Raw genomic sequence first — 14,482 nt, 5'->3', positions numbered from 1 at the left:
CCAACATTAAGAACAAGAAAAAGGTTTCTTCATTGTGTGAATTAATTGGTGACTAAAAAGAGTGGATTTCTTCAGAAAATATAATCCACATTCTGAACATGAAAAAGGCTTCTCCCCTGTGTGGATTCTCTGGTGCCTAACAATATATGATTTATGGCTAAAACATTTCCCACATTCTGAACAAGAAAAAGGCTTCTCCCCTGTGTGAGTTTTCTTATGTTTATTAAGATGTGATTTCTGTAAAAAACATTTCTCACATTGTGAACATGGAAAGGGCTTCTCCCCTGTGTGAGTTCTCTGGTGTATAACAAAATTTGATTTACGGTTAAAACATTTCTCACATTCTGAACATGAAAAGGGCTTCTCCTCTGCGTGAACTATCTGGTGCTTAACAAGAGTTGATTTCTGTGTAAAATATTTCACACATTCCGAACATGAAAATGGCTTCTTTGTGTGAGTATTTTGATTTTCCTTAGTAGTTGGTAATGAATCAGAAGACAGGATCTGTTTCAAAGGATGAGATGACAGATCTTTGTTGTAAAGGGATGATGGTATATCTGGAGTGATGGCATTCACTTCAATTGCATCCTGTGGGATCTCAAGATCATCTGATTTAAAAATTGAAGATGTCAGCTGTCCCTCTGATCTCCTGGTACAGTCATCTGCTAAGAATAAAATCAAATATGTTTTAAGAAAAAATCATCGAGTTTTCTATTTTTTTACATCTCTACTGAAACTTTCTGTAAAAAATGGCAAGTTATGTAAAAAATTAAATTATTCACTATGAGACAGTGACCGGTATTATTGTGAATGGCTGGTATGTGTCGCAGAGGCGGAGGACCTCTGCGCTGTAAGACTGGAACGTTTCTCTGGAATATGTAGTTCCACGAGCCTTGCTTAGTTTATGTGGGCTGGGCTTGCAGGGTTAGTCGGAGCTGGGCGGGTCTGGCTAACCTTACACCTCCCATCAATGGGTGTGTCTCATGGGATATAATGAGACTGTTTGGTCACATGGTCTCTGTGTAGGAAAATCCTGCAAGAGGACAGATTTTCCTCCTGAAGAGCACATGGAGGGGGTCGTGTGCTTGTAGAACCCATGACGGCTATCAGAGTTGGGGAAAGCTATCGTCCTTCTGAGTGTCTGGAACTGACAGGCTGAAGCAAGTTATAGTACGGGTCAGTGATCCCAGTAAGGCAGCTTCCCTGGGAGCCAGGACTGACAAGAAGTCACCGTGTGGAGCGGAGCTCCTCGAAGGTAACATCGGACAAGGGGGTTGTAGTAGTAAAGGCAGACAGGTGTATCTGCTATTGGAACAGACTGGTGGTCATAACAGGTTCCGTTGATGTAATGAAATGAACTAAACTTTATGCAGTTTATGCTGTGAAAATAAACCGAATAGACTAAGTGGAAAATCGTTCCTGTGTGCCTTAATCCTGCTGCGAAGTGAATGTCCCCCAACACATTCAGTAAGAGCTATCTCACATCACTAAGACAACGACAGCTCACAGTCTAATAGAAAACCTCATAGGATGAACCAATAGAGTGTGGTGTTCAATGTTTTTTTCATTCTGCCTTCCAAATATGGAATAAAAAGCCAACAATGTTATGTAGGTGAAAATTCCAATAAAAACTTCTACTCATCTCGCAAAAACAAGTCCCCACTCAGGTCCATCAAGTGTCAATGGAAAAACAGAGGTTTGCACATTATTAGTTTATCAGATGTTTTTGAAATGCAACATGGCTTCCATAAAGCAATCCAACAATATTCACTCTCACAAAGTGAAATCTCCCCCTCGCTTCTGGGCCTTGCAGTGTGCCCAAACCATATTTAGCATCCGTGTATTTGGCATTACTTTAGTGAGAAGAACCCACTTAATTTACTGTGTGTGTTTCTCCTGGAGCACCATCTGGGCACTATGTTTCGGCTAGTAAAATGGCAAATCAGCAATTTTCACTCTAAAACATCTACTGTGTGTTCATTTCTGGAAAGTGCTTATGGAGTCAAAAAAAGTCACTACTTCTAAACATTAATTCACTGAAAGATATAATTTCCAAAATGGAGTCACTTTATGTGGATTTCTACTGCTCTGGTTTTCTGACATTTTTACCTATTAGAGCTTCTGCAAATGGTGTGTCCCATCTCCTCCGGGACCTGTTCCCACAACGTCTGCTTCTGTCACAGTGTGTTGCCTTATTCATACTGCAGGTAGCGCAGGAGATGGAGGAGATGTCTGAAAACAGAAGCTTTGGGCGCAGCAGGCTCTGACCAGCCTGGCAGTATACTTAAGTGTGTAGTGTAGCTGCAGTAATCTTGCTCCCTGCTTCAGTTGGAAAACTAAACGAGCGTTATCGACAATATTGAAGTCATTCGACGCTTGTTCCCGGACCTCTTTACACTGGCTGAGGAATAAAAATGGGGGCAGAACAAGCACTAGAAGATCAATCCCCATACAGTATCATGTTATCAGCAGCATATCTGCTTTTTTCACAGGGCGATGTGCTGCTGAGAACAATGACTTGCATAAACAACCCAATCACTCGCTGAATAAGGCAGCATTTTGCTTGTTTAGTCTAAAGGTACTGTCACACTTAGCGATGTACCAGCGATCCCGACCAGTGATATGACGCGGTCAGGATCGCTGGTGCATCGCTAAGTGGTCGCTCGTGAGCTGCCACACAGGCAGATCTCACCAGCGACATCGCTGGGGACGGGGGTCGCTACTTACCTGTCACACTAGGTGATCCTGCGTCCTCCCGCCCAGCTCCACGCTCGTCACTCGTTTCTCCACAGGAAGCGCCGCAGGAAGCTGACGACGAGAAGCAGTCCTGGACGTTCTCGTGCGATCAGCGATAACCAGCGGGGGAGCCGGTCGTAGGTAAGTATCAGACACAGCGATGTCGCTAGCAATATCGCTATAACGTCACAAGTTATAGCGATATTGCTAGCGATATCACTTAGTGTGACAGTACCTTTATACCCCCCATAGTCCCCCACATAGTATAATGTGCACCACAGTCCTCCATATTGTATAATGCACACCCCATATTCCTCCATATAAAATAATGCACTCACCATAGTCCTAAATATAGTATAATATACAGGTGCTGTAGCATGATCGGATCTATAATATCCATATTTTAATTTTAGTCACATAAATTTCTTTAGAAAAAAAATCTCTTCCTCATAATGGTGCCGAATGTGCAGTAGCATAATTTGGAACGCCATATATGACGAAAGAAAACTTAAAGACTTCATTCCCTGTCTATGCAATCCGGCAATTTTAACCTTGGCTTCAGAAGTAGACTCTGGAAGGGCCGAACCCCTAGCAACAGTCGAGAGTGTCAGTTGCTGTTGCTGCTTGATAGCCGCCACCTCAAAGTAAAGGGACTATAGCTGCGTGGTCAAGGCATCCATAACATCCACAAAAACGGGATGGGCTGGTGATAACATTATGCACACATGGTAGTAACATGGAAATAAAGGACCTAACTATAAAAAAAACTGCACAAACCCCATTCGGTTCTTGACAGACCAAATATCCAGTAATGCAGGACCTAGCAGCTCCAGTACAACCTGGATAAACCCGGAAGGAAAAACTAGAGAAGACAACTCAGACCTGGAAGCCTGAAAGGAATCAAGGGAGAGTGCAGAGTAGAAAAAAAACCCAGTAGTACACTTATCTTGTTGGCCTAGATACTCATAAGTAGGATTACAACTCCAAGCAGAATCCACTAAAGACTATCACCAGCAGAGGGAAGGTTTAAATAGTAGCACCGGCAATGTGATGGGACAGCCTAGATAACAAATGAAAACAATCTGCTGTCCGAAAGGAATGGACAAAGGCAAAAGGTAATCAGCAACCGGACAGCGACAGAACCTGCTGTGGCTCAGCAGACAGACACCTACAGAAGAGCACAGGAACGATGGCTCGAATGCCAGAGATATGACACATGCACAGCTTAGAGATACTGGTGCTTCTCACAAAATTAGAATATAATCAAAGTTAATTTATTTCAATTCTTCAATACAAAAAGTGAACTCATATATTCTATAGAGTCATTACAGACAGAGTGATCTATTTCAAGTGTTTATTTCTGCTAATGTTGAGGATTATGGCTTACAGCCAATGAAAACCCAAAAGTCATTATCTCAGTAAATTAGAATACTTTATAACACCAGCGTGAAAAATTATTTTAAAATACGAAATATCGACCTACTGAAATGTATGTTCAGTAAATGCACTCAGTACTGGTTCGGGGCTCCTTTTGCATAAATTACTGGATCAATGCGGTGTGGCATGGAGGCGATCAGTCTGTGGCACCAGGTATTGGTACTTTTGGCAGTGTGGACAGGTGCCAAGTCCTGCTGGAGAATGAAATTTCCATCTCCAAAAAGCTTATCGGCAGAGGGAAGCATGAAGTGCTGTAAAATTTCTTGGTACACGGCTGCTCTGACTTTGGTCTTGATGAAACACAGTGGACCTACACCAGCAGATGACATGGCTCCCCAAACCATCACTGATTGTGGAAACTTCACACTAGACCTCATACAGCTTGGATTGTGGCCTATCCACTCTTCCTCCAGACTCTGGGACCTTGATTTCCAAATTAAATGAAAAATTTACTTTACTCTGCAAACAACACCTTGGACCACTGAGCAACAGTCCAGTTCTTTTTCTCCTTGGCCCAGGTAAGACACTTCTGGCATTGTCTATTAGTCATGAGTGGCTTGACACAAGGAATGTGACACTTGTAGCCCATGTCCTGGATACGTCTGTGTGTGGTGGCTCTTGAAGCAATGACTCCAGCTGCAGTCCACTCCTTGTGAATCTCCCCTAAATTTTGGAATGACCTTTTCTTAACCATCCTTTCAAGGCTGCAGTTATCCTGGTTGTTTGTGCACTGTTTTCTACAACACTTTTTCCTTACACTCAACTTTCCATTAACATGCTTGGATACAGCACTCGGTGAACAGCCAGCTTTTTTAGCAATGACCTTTTGTGGCTTACTCTCCTTGTGGGGTGTGTCAGTGACTGCCTTCTGTACATCTGTCTAGTCAGCAGTCTTCCCCATGATTGTGGAGCTACTGAAAAAGGCTAAGGGTACCGTTACACATAGCGATGCACCTGCGATCCCGACAACGATATGGATCGCTGGTGCATCGCTAAATGGTCGTTAGTGAGCTGCCACACAGGCAGATCTCACCAGCGACAAAGCAGGGGTCGGGGGTCGCTACTTACCTGTCAGACAAGGTGATCCTGACGTTCTCCTGCCCGCGTCCACGCGTCGCTGCCACAGGAAGCGCCCGACGAGAAATGGCCCAGGCCGTTTTCGCGCGATCAGCGATCATCGCGGGGGAGCCGGTCAGAGGCAAGTGTCACATGTAGCGATCTCGCTAGCAATATCACTGCTACGTCACAAAATCAGTGACGTTACAGCGATATCGCTACGTGTAATGGGCCCTTTAGAGACCTTTTTAAACTCTTAGGAAGCCTTTGCAGGTGTTTTTGTTAATTATTCTAATTTACTGAGATAATGACTTTTGGGTTTTCATTGGCTGTAAGCCATAATCCTCAACATTAACAGAAATAAACACTTGAAATAGATCACTCTGTAATGACTCATATAACATATGAGTTTCACTTTTTGCATTGAACAACTGAAATAAATTAACGTTTTGATGATATTATAAATTTGTGAGAAACACCTGTATATCATTGCACAGGTGTAATGTTTTTCTGTAGTTCATCGCGATCCTGTTTTTTTTAAAAGTTAGTGAAAAGTCAGGATAAAGGAAACTCTGTTGTTATTGTACAGAAATTCACACTTGGCCTCACTGCACATTTAACGTTGTCGATCATAAAAGTGAAGTTTGGCAGACTGGACCTGGTCTTGTAGGGACCATATGAGCACATTCAGCAGCACAGAAGGGGGAGAAAGGACAGGGTGGGCCATTTATATGGATACACCTAAATAAAATGAGAATGGTTGGTGATATCATCTTCCTGTTTGTGGCACATTAGTAAATGGTAGGGGGGAACTTTTCAAGATGGGTGGTGACCATGGCGGCCATTTTCAAGTCAGCCATTTTGGATCCGAGTTTTTTTCCAATGGCAAGAGGGTCATGTGACACATCAAACTTATTGAGAATTTCACAAGAAAAACAATGGTGTACTTGGTTTTAACATAACTTTATTCTTTCATGAAGTTCATTCATTCTTTTTATAAAATGTGTTCACAGTGCTGCCCATAGTGTTGGATTGTCAATACAACCCTCTTCTCTTACTCTTGACACTGATAGCAACACTGCAGAAGAAATGCTAGTCTAAGGGGTCAGATTCCTTGTAGGATTGCTCGGACTGACACCCATAATGTGGTGGTGCACCATCTTGCTGAAAAAACTCAGGAAACGTGCCATCTTCAGTGCATAAAGAGGGCAACACATCATCATGTAGCAATTTCAGATATCCAGTGGCATTGAGGTTTCCATTGATGAAGAATGGCCCCACTATCTTTGTACCCCATATACCACACCATACCATCAATTATGGGTGTCAGGTCCGAGCATTCCTACATGAACAGTTTCCTGGAAGGTGGATTGGTCATCGTGGGCCAGAGGAATGGCCACCAAGGTCTCCTGATTTGACCCCCTTAGACTTTTATCTTTGGGGTTGCTATCAGTGTGTTAAGAGTGGGAGAAGAGGGTTGCATTGACAATCCAACACAATGGGCAGCACTTTGAAGTGGTCATACATTTCTAAATAACTCCTGAAAGGACAAAGTTACATTAAAACCAAGCACGCCATTGTTTTTCTTGTGAAATTCTCAATAAGTTTGATGTGTCACATGACCCTCTTCCCATTGAAAAAAAATAAAGTTGGATCCAAAATTCAAGATGGCCGCCAAATTCAACAGCCATCTTGAAAAGTTTCCCCCCTCCCATATACTAATGTGTCACAAACAGGAAATTGATATCACCAACCATTTCCCATTTTATTTAGGTGTATCCATAAAAATGGCCCACCCTGTAGATTCATCCAATAACATATAAGGATTATAGGAAGGCAACAGCATCATTTCCCTCTTCTTTCTCTTACAGGCCCATCATAACATTTTTCTTCAAGTGATTTTCTAACTTGTCAGCACATTCTACATACACTGTAATTTGTCTTTGTAGTTTACAGATCTGAGCAACTAAGTCAGGCATCTTCTAATCCCAGGGACTAGGTGGATCATTCAGCTTGTATGTTCTATAGAACATTTTCGGATGGAGGAGAATGTTATGCTCTAGCGACAAAATGGTGATCACATGCTTGTGAAATGGACTACCCCAACAATAAAGCAGCCACAGCCGGTGAATAAGACTGTGACTTCTCTGCACTCAGTGGTTACTACTCACCTGGGTGGTTATCTGGAGGAATCTCCTCTTTACACCATTCATCACCCCTCACATATATCTCTGTAGTATTAATATGGGTCAGATCTTCACCCTGAAACAAATATTGTAAAAGTCACAGACAGATGGAGAAGTCACATCTATGATCAGCTCTAATCCTGCCATCTCCACCGTTCTCATTACACAAGTATAAAACATATAATACTGGAGGATAAAACAAGACTGAACACAAGACCTTCACAGCCGTCTACACATCATAGGGGAGATCTCACGACACCTTCTCTCCATCTACCTGATGATCCCAAGGACCATTGGGATCTTCTTCTTTGCGGTCCTGTGGAAGAAGAGGACGGGGACATCTCTCTGGTGTTGTCCCCTTACTGGATAGATCTGGAGGAAACACATACAGGGACTGAATTCATTCTTTACATACAGATAATTATAGGCCGTGTGTATTTAGTCCTGTCTATTACCTGGTGATGTGAGGGGCTGGGGAACCTCCATCATGACGTCCTTGTAAAGATCTTTAGAAATAAACAAATACTCCCACTCCTCCATGGAGAAATAGACGGCGACATTCTGACACCTTATAGGAACCTGACACATACAATGATACCATCATCCCCCCGATCCCATCATAGCATTACTGTATAATGCCCCAGCATTCCCAGCAGTGTCACCTCTCCAGTCAGCAGCTCAATCATCTTGTAGGTGAATTCTAGGATCTTCTGGTCATTGATGTCCTCATGTATCAGGGGGTGAGGTGGAGGCCCTGTGATTGGGCTCAGAGGTCTTTCCCATCCCTCAGACCCAGGGTCCTGACAGCGCTCACTAGAGGTCTTCTTCACTACTGTGTAATCCTGGTTATGGAGAGACACATTAATAAATCTCACTACAGACATTTCCAGAGTCCTCACCTCTCCAGTTCTGTGCATCTGTTATTCCCACAGATAAGAATGATGTAATACATGCAAAACAGAAGCCGCGGAGACACCATCACATGTTTCTCAACGCAAGCAATGACTAGCCAGGTCTTTCCCCGGGAAGGAACAACCACGGGAAGGGCAGTCTCCAATGAAGGAAACCACCTATGCCAAAACATGGTATCCATCCATCATTGGAGACTGCCCTTCCCGTGGTTGTTCCTTCTCGGGGAAAGACCTGGCTGGTCATTGCTTGTGTTGAGAAACATGTGATGGTGTCTCCGCGGCTTCTGTTTTGCATATTTCCCATAAGGGATGGGGGCAGTGCTCTAGAATCACTGCGTTGAGAAACACGTGATGGTGTCTCCGCAGTGTTGGATGTTGATCTCCATGAGTTCATTCATCCTCATTTTCACAAGAATGATGCAATGTGACGTCATCAGAATCTCTCACCTCTCCAGTAAGCCGGAAGAGGATCTCTAGGGTGAGGTGTAATATCCTCTCCACCATCTTGTCTCTGTCCATATCCATCTTTGATGAGTAAATCAGGAAAATTCTCTTATATGGAAGATCTTCACTGAGAGGATCCGATATTGTAGAGACCTGAATGAGAAGAAGATGAGCCGATGTAACATCATAAACATCCTGTGTAATAATACAATTACTGGAGATAATAAGGGAAACATATGAGGAGATTTATTATTTTACAGTATTTAGTTTCCTTCTTTACATCTACTAATAAAACCTATATATTTAGGCCACAGACAACAAGCAGTTTCTTCCTCGGAGTCGGCAGCTGAATACGTTTCTCATAGACTCATCTTCCATAACGCTAATTCTCGTCTCATTTCCCAACACTGGAATCGGCATTAGCAATACTGCAGGAGATATTCATTACACGGGACAGGAGAAATAACTACTTCATGATGAGGACGACATCTTCATCTTCTACTACGGCTCTAGAAACATATTTGGCCAGAGTCTGTCACTGACTCCATCCCCACCGGCCGTCTATATGAAGGTTCCCGTCTTCCCCGCACTGTAATCTTCTATCACGTTAGATCTCCGGTCTGAGTCACACACAGAAGTTTGAGGCTTTTAGAAAGCGCTCCCTATAATCAGGTGTCAGGCGCCGCAGCTGCATGTGTCTCGGCTGTGTGACAGTCACAATGCATGCATGGAGAGCCTGTTTGTTGTGACTGTCACACAGCCGAGACACATGCAGCTGCGGCGCTGGACAGTAGATTATCGGGAGCGCTCCGGGTGTCCGGGTTCCTGATGCAGCTTCTTCGGTAAGCGCTATAGCTTGCCGAATAAGGAGGGAGCCGATCAAATTTGCATATCTCTAATTCCAATATCTCCATGGAGGTTTCCGTTTTATTACATGAAAAACCCCAAAAATGGGGATGGGTGCACTGTGGGAACATTATACAGCGTGTGGGAACCAAGAAAGGGTTACAGCATGGAATCAGGACTGGGGTAAAGCGAGGATTTATTATCCAGTGGTTTTGGGTGGTAGCATCCTGTACTATCATATTGTGTGAGGCACCAAGAAAGGGCACCGGGAGCAATCCATGACTCCATCACCAAAAAACCCGACATATAACATTCTATACCAACCCCCCAATCTGTGACTCTTCGGGGTAAATCGCTCTCTCACCATTGGATTAGAGCTGATACTATGGAGCTAAAGAGACTAAACAGACTTTCTGTCCCCTCCATAAAGGGGCACTTTCCCGTGTTTGTCAGAACTGTCCGAGGATTATTAGAGGGGATAGTTTCCCCCCAATTAGAAGGGACACCTGTGGATATTGGGGTCTTTACCTGCTACAGTCCTGGTGTGGAGCCTCCACCCGCAGAGCCGCACTCCACATATATGGCCGCTCTGTGCGCACAGGACCTGGGATGAGGTCACAGGAGGGGAGGAGTCAGGGGTCACATGATCAGGGGCCTCAGTGTATGCAGGACTCTGCTGTGCTGGTTGTCATGGTGCTGGATGAGGGGAAGTTTCTGTGTGGGGTCAGGAGGGGTTTACAGGGGGGATGTAGCAGAGCCGCGTGTGTACGAGGTGTACGGAGCGGAGCCGTGTGTGTACGAGGTGTACGGAGCGGAGCCGTGTGTGTACGAGGTGTACGGAGCGGAGCCGTGTGTGTACGAGGTGTACGGATTAGAGCCGTGTGTGTACGAGGTGTACGGAGCGGAGCCGTGTGTGTACGAGGTGTACGGAGCGGAGCCGCGTGTGTACGAGGTGTACGGAGCGGAGCCGCGTGTGTACGAGGTGTACGGAGCGGAGCCGCGTGTACGAGGTGTACGGAGCAGAGCCATGTGTGTACGAGGTGTACGGAGCAGAGCCGTGTGTGTACGAGGTGTACGGAGCGGAGCCGCGTGTGTACGAGGTGTACGGAGCAGAGCCGCGTGTGTACGAGGTGTATGAGGTGTACGGAGCAGAGCCGTGTGTGTACGAGGTGTACGGAGCAGAGCCATGTGTGTACGAGGTGTACGGAGCGGAGCCGTGTGTACGAGGTGTACGGAGCGGAGCCGTGTGTGTACGAGGTGTACGGAGCGGAGCCGCGTGTGTACGAGGTGTACGGAGCAGAGCCGCGTGTGTACGAGGTGTACGGAGCGGAGCCGTGTGTGTACGAGGTGTACGGAGCAGAGCCGTGTGTGTACGAGGTGTACGGAGCGGAGCCGCGTGTGTACGAGGTGTACGGAGCAGAGCCGCGTGTGTACGAGGTGTATGAGGTGTTCGGAGCAGAGCCATGTGTGTACGAGGTGTGCGGAGCGGAGCCGTGTGTACGAGGGGTATGGAGCAGAGCCGTGTCTACGAGGTGTACGGAGCGGAGCAGTGTGTGTACGAGGTGTACGGAGCAGAGCCGTGTGTGTACGATGTGTACGGAGCGGAGCCGCGTGTGTATGAGGCGTACTGAGCGGAGCCATGTGTGTACGAGGTGTACGGAGCGGAGCCGTGTGTATACGAGGCGTACAGAGCGGAGCCGTGTGTCTACGAGGTGTACGGAGCGGAGCAGTGTGTGTACGAGGTGTACGGAGCATAGCCGCGTGTACGAGGTGTACGGAGCGGAGACGTGTGTGTACGAGGTGTACGGAACGGAGCCGTGTGTATACGAGGTGTACGGAGCAGAGTTGTGTGTGTACGAGGTGTGCGGAGCAGAGCCATGTGTGTACGAGGTGTGCGCAGTGGAGCCGAGTGTGTGCGAGGTGTACGGAGCGGAGCTGTGTGTATACGAGGCGTACGGAGCGGAGCCGTGTGTGTACGAAGTGTACGGAGCGGAGCCGTGTGTGTACGAGGTGTACGGAGCGGAGCCGTGTGTGTACGAGGTGTACGGAGCGGAGCCGTGTGTGTACGAGGTGTACGGAGCGGAGCCGTGTGTGTACGAGGTGTACGGAGCGGAGCCGTGTGTGTCCGAGGTGTACGGAGCGGAGCCGCGGGTGTCCGAGGTGTACGGAGCAGAGCCGCATGTGTACGAAGTGTACGGAGTGTAGCAGTGTGTACGAGTTGTACGGAGCGGAGCCGTGTGTGTACGAGGTGTACGGAGCGGAGCCGCATGTGTACGAGGTGTACGGAGCGGAGCAGTGTGTGTACGAGGTGTACGGAGCAGAGCAGTGTGTGTACGAGGTGTACGGAGCGGAGCCGTGTACGAGGTGTACGGAGCAGAACCGTGTGTGTACGAGGTGTACGGAGCGGAGCCGCGTGTGTACGTAGTGTACGGAGCAGAGCCGCGTGTGTACGAGGTGTACGGAGCGGAGCCACGTGTGTACGAGGTGTACGGAGCGGAGCCGCGTGTGTACGTAGTGTACGGAGCAAAGCCGCGTGTGTACGAGGTGTACGGAGCGGAGTCGTGTGTGTACGAGGTGTACGGAGCAGAGCCGTGTGTGTACGAGGTGTGCGGAGCGGAGCCGTGTGTACGAGGGGTACGGAGCAGAGCCGTGTCTACGAGGTGTACGGAGCGGAGCAGTGTGTGTACGAGGTGTACGGAGCAGAGCCGCGTGTGTACGATGTGTACGGAGCGGAGCCACGTGTGTATGAGGCGTACTGAGCGGAGCCGTGTGTGTACGAGGTGTACGGAGCGGAGCCGTGTGTATACGAGGCGTACAGAGCGGAGCCGTGTGTCTACGAGGTGTACGGAGCGGAGCAGTGTGTGTACGAGGTGTACGGAGCATAGCCGCGTGTACGAGGTGTACGGAGCGGAGACGTGTGTGTACGAGGTGTACGGAGCGGAGCCGTGTGTATACGAGGTGTACGGAGCAGAGTTGTGTGTGTACGAGGTGTGCGGAGCAGAGCCATGTGTGTACGAGGTGTGCGCAGCGGAGCCGCGTGTGTGCGAGGTGTACGGAGCGGAGCTGTGTGTATACGAGGCGTACGGAGCGGAGCCGTGTGTGTACGAAGCGTACGGAGCGGAGCCGTGTGTGTACGAGGTGTACGGAGCGGAGCCGTGTGTGTACGAGGTGTACGGAGCGGAGCCGCGTGTGTACGAGGTGTACGGAGCGGAGCCGCGTGTGTACGAGGTGTACGGAGCGGAGCCGCGTGTGTACGAGGTGTACGGAGCGGAGCCGCGTGTGTATGAGGTGTACGGAGCGGAGCCGTGTGTGTCCGAGGTGTACGGAGCGGAGCCGCGGGTGTCCGAGGTGTACGGAGCAGAGCCGCATGTGTACGAAGTGTACGGAGTGTAGCAGTGTGTACGAGTTGTACGGAGCGGAGCCGTGTGTGTACGAGGTGTACGGAGCGGAGCCGTGTGTGTACGAGGTGTATGGAGCGGAGCCGCATGTGTACGAGGTGTACGGAGCGGAGCAGTGTGTGTACGAGGTGTACGGAGCAGAGCAGTGTGTGTACGAGGTGTACGGAGCGGAGCCGTGTACGAGGTGTACGGAGCAGAACCGTGTGTGTACGAGGTGTACGGAGCAGAGCTACGTGTGTACGAGGTGTACGGAGCGGAGCCGCGTGTGTACGTAGTGTACGGAGCAGAGCCGCGTGTGTACGAGGTGTACGGAGCGGAGCCACGTGTGTACGAGGTGTACGGAGCGGAGCCGCGTGTGTACGTAGTGTATGGAGCAGAGCCGCGTGTGTACGAGGTGTACGGAGCGGAGTCGTGTGTGTACGAGGTGTACGGAGCAGAGCCGTGTGTGTACGAGGTGTACGGAGCAGAGCCGCGTGTGTACGAGGTGTATGAGGTGTTCGGAGCAGAGCCATGTGTGTGCGAGGTGTACGGAGCAGAGCCATGTGTGTACGAGGTGTGCGGAGCCGCGTGTGTACGAGGGGTACAGAGCAGAACCATGTGTATACGAGGCGTATGGAGCGGAATCGTGTGTGTACAAGGTGTACGGAGCGGAGCCGTGTGTATCCGAGGCTTATGGAGCGGAGCCGTGTCTACGAGGTGTACGGAGCGGAGCAGTGTGTGTACGAGGTGTACGGAGCAGAGCCGTGTGTGTACGATGTGTACGGAGCGGAGCCGCGTGTGTATGAGGCGTACTGAGCGGAGCCATGTGTGTACGAGGCGTACGGAGCGGAGCCGTGTGTGTACGAGGCGTACGGAGCGGAGCCGTGTGTGTACGAGGCGTACGGAGCGGAACCGTGTGTATACGAGGCGTACAGAGCGGAGCCGTGTGTCTACGAGGTGTACGGAGCGGAGCAGTGTGTGTACGAGGTGTACGGAGCATAGCCGTGTGTACGAGGTGTACGGAGCGGAGCCGCGGGTGTCCGAGGTGTACGGAGCAGAGCCGCATGTGTACGAAGTGTACGGAGTGTAGCAGTGTGTACGAGTTGTACGGAGCGGAGCCGTGTGTGTACGAGGTGTACGGAGCGGAGCCGTGTGTGTACGAGGTGTACGGAGCGGAGCAGTGTGTGTACGAGGTGTACGGAGCAGAGCAGTGTGTGTACGAGGTGTACGGAGCGGAGCCGTGTACGAGGTGTACGGAGCAGAACCGTGTGTGTACGAGGTGTACGGAGCAGAGCTACGTGTGTACGAGGTGTACGGAGCGGAGCCGCGTGTGTACGTAGTGTACGGAGCAGAGCCGCGTGTGTACGAGGTGTACGGAGCGGAGCCACGTGTGTACGAGGTGTACGGAGCGGAGCCGCGTGTGTACGTAGTGTACGGAGCAGAGCCGCGTGTGTACGAGGTGTACGGAGCGGAGTCGTGTGTGTACGAG

General features: G+C 48.8%; 1 pseudogene; it reads right to left on the bottom strand.

The window, feature by feature from the left end:
* Positions 1-14,482, bottom strand: part of LOC141055963 (uncharacterized) — a 231,667-nt pseudogene that overhangs the window by 52,551 nt on the left and 164,634 nt on the right.

This window comes from Dendrobates tinctorius, unplaced genomic scaffold (genome assembly GCF_039654945.1).
Source record: "Dendrobates tinctorius isolate UK_male_01 unplaced genomic scaffold, ASM3965494v1 ptg000192l, whole genome shotgun sequence".
In the NCBI taxonomy this organism is placed as follows: Eukaryota; Metazoa; Chordata; class Amphibia; order Anura; family Dendrobatidae; genus Dendrobates; species Dendrobates tinctorius.
This window is presented reverse-complemented; position numbering and strand designations above follow the sequence as displayed.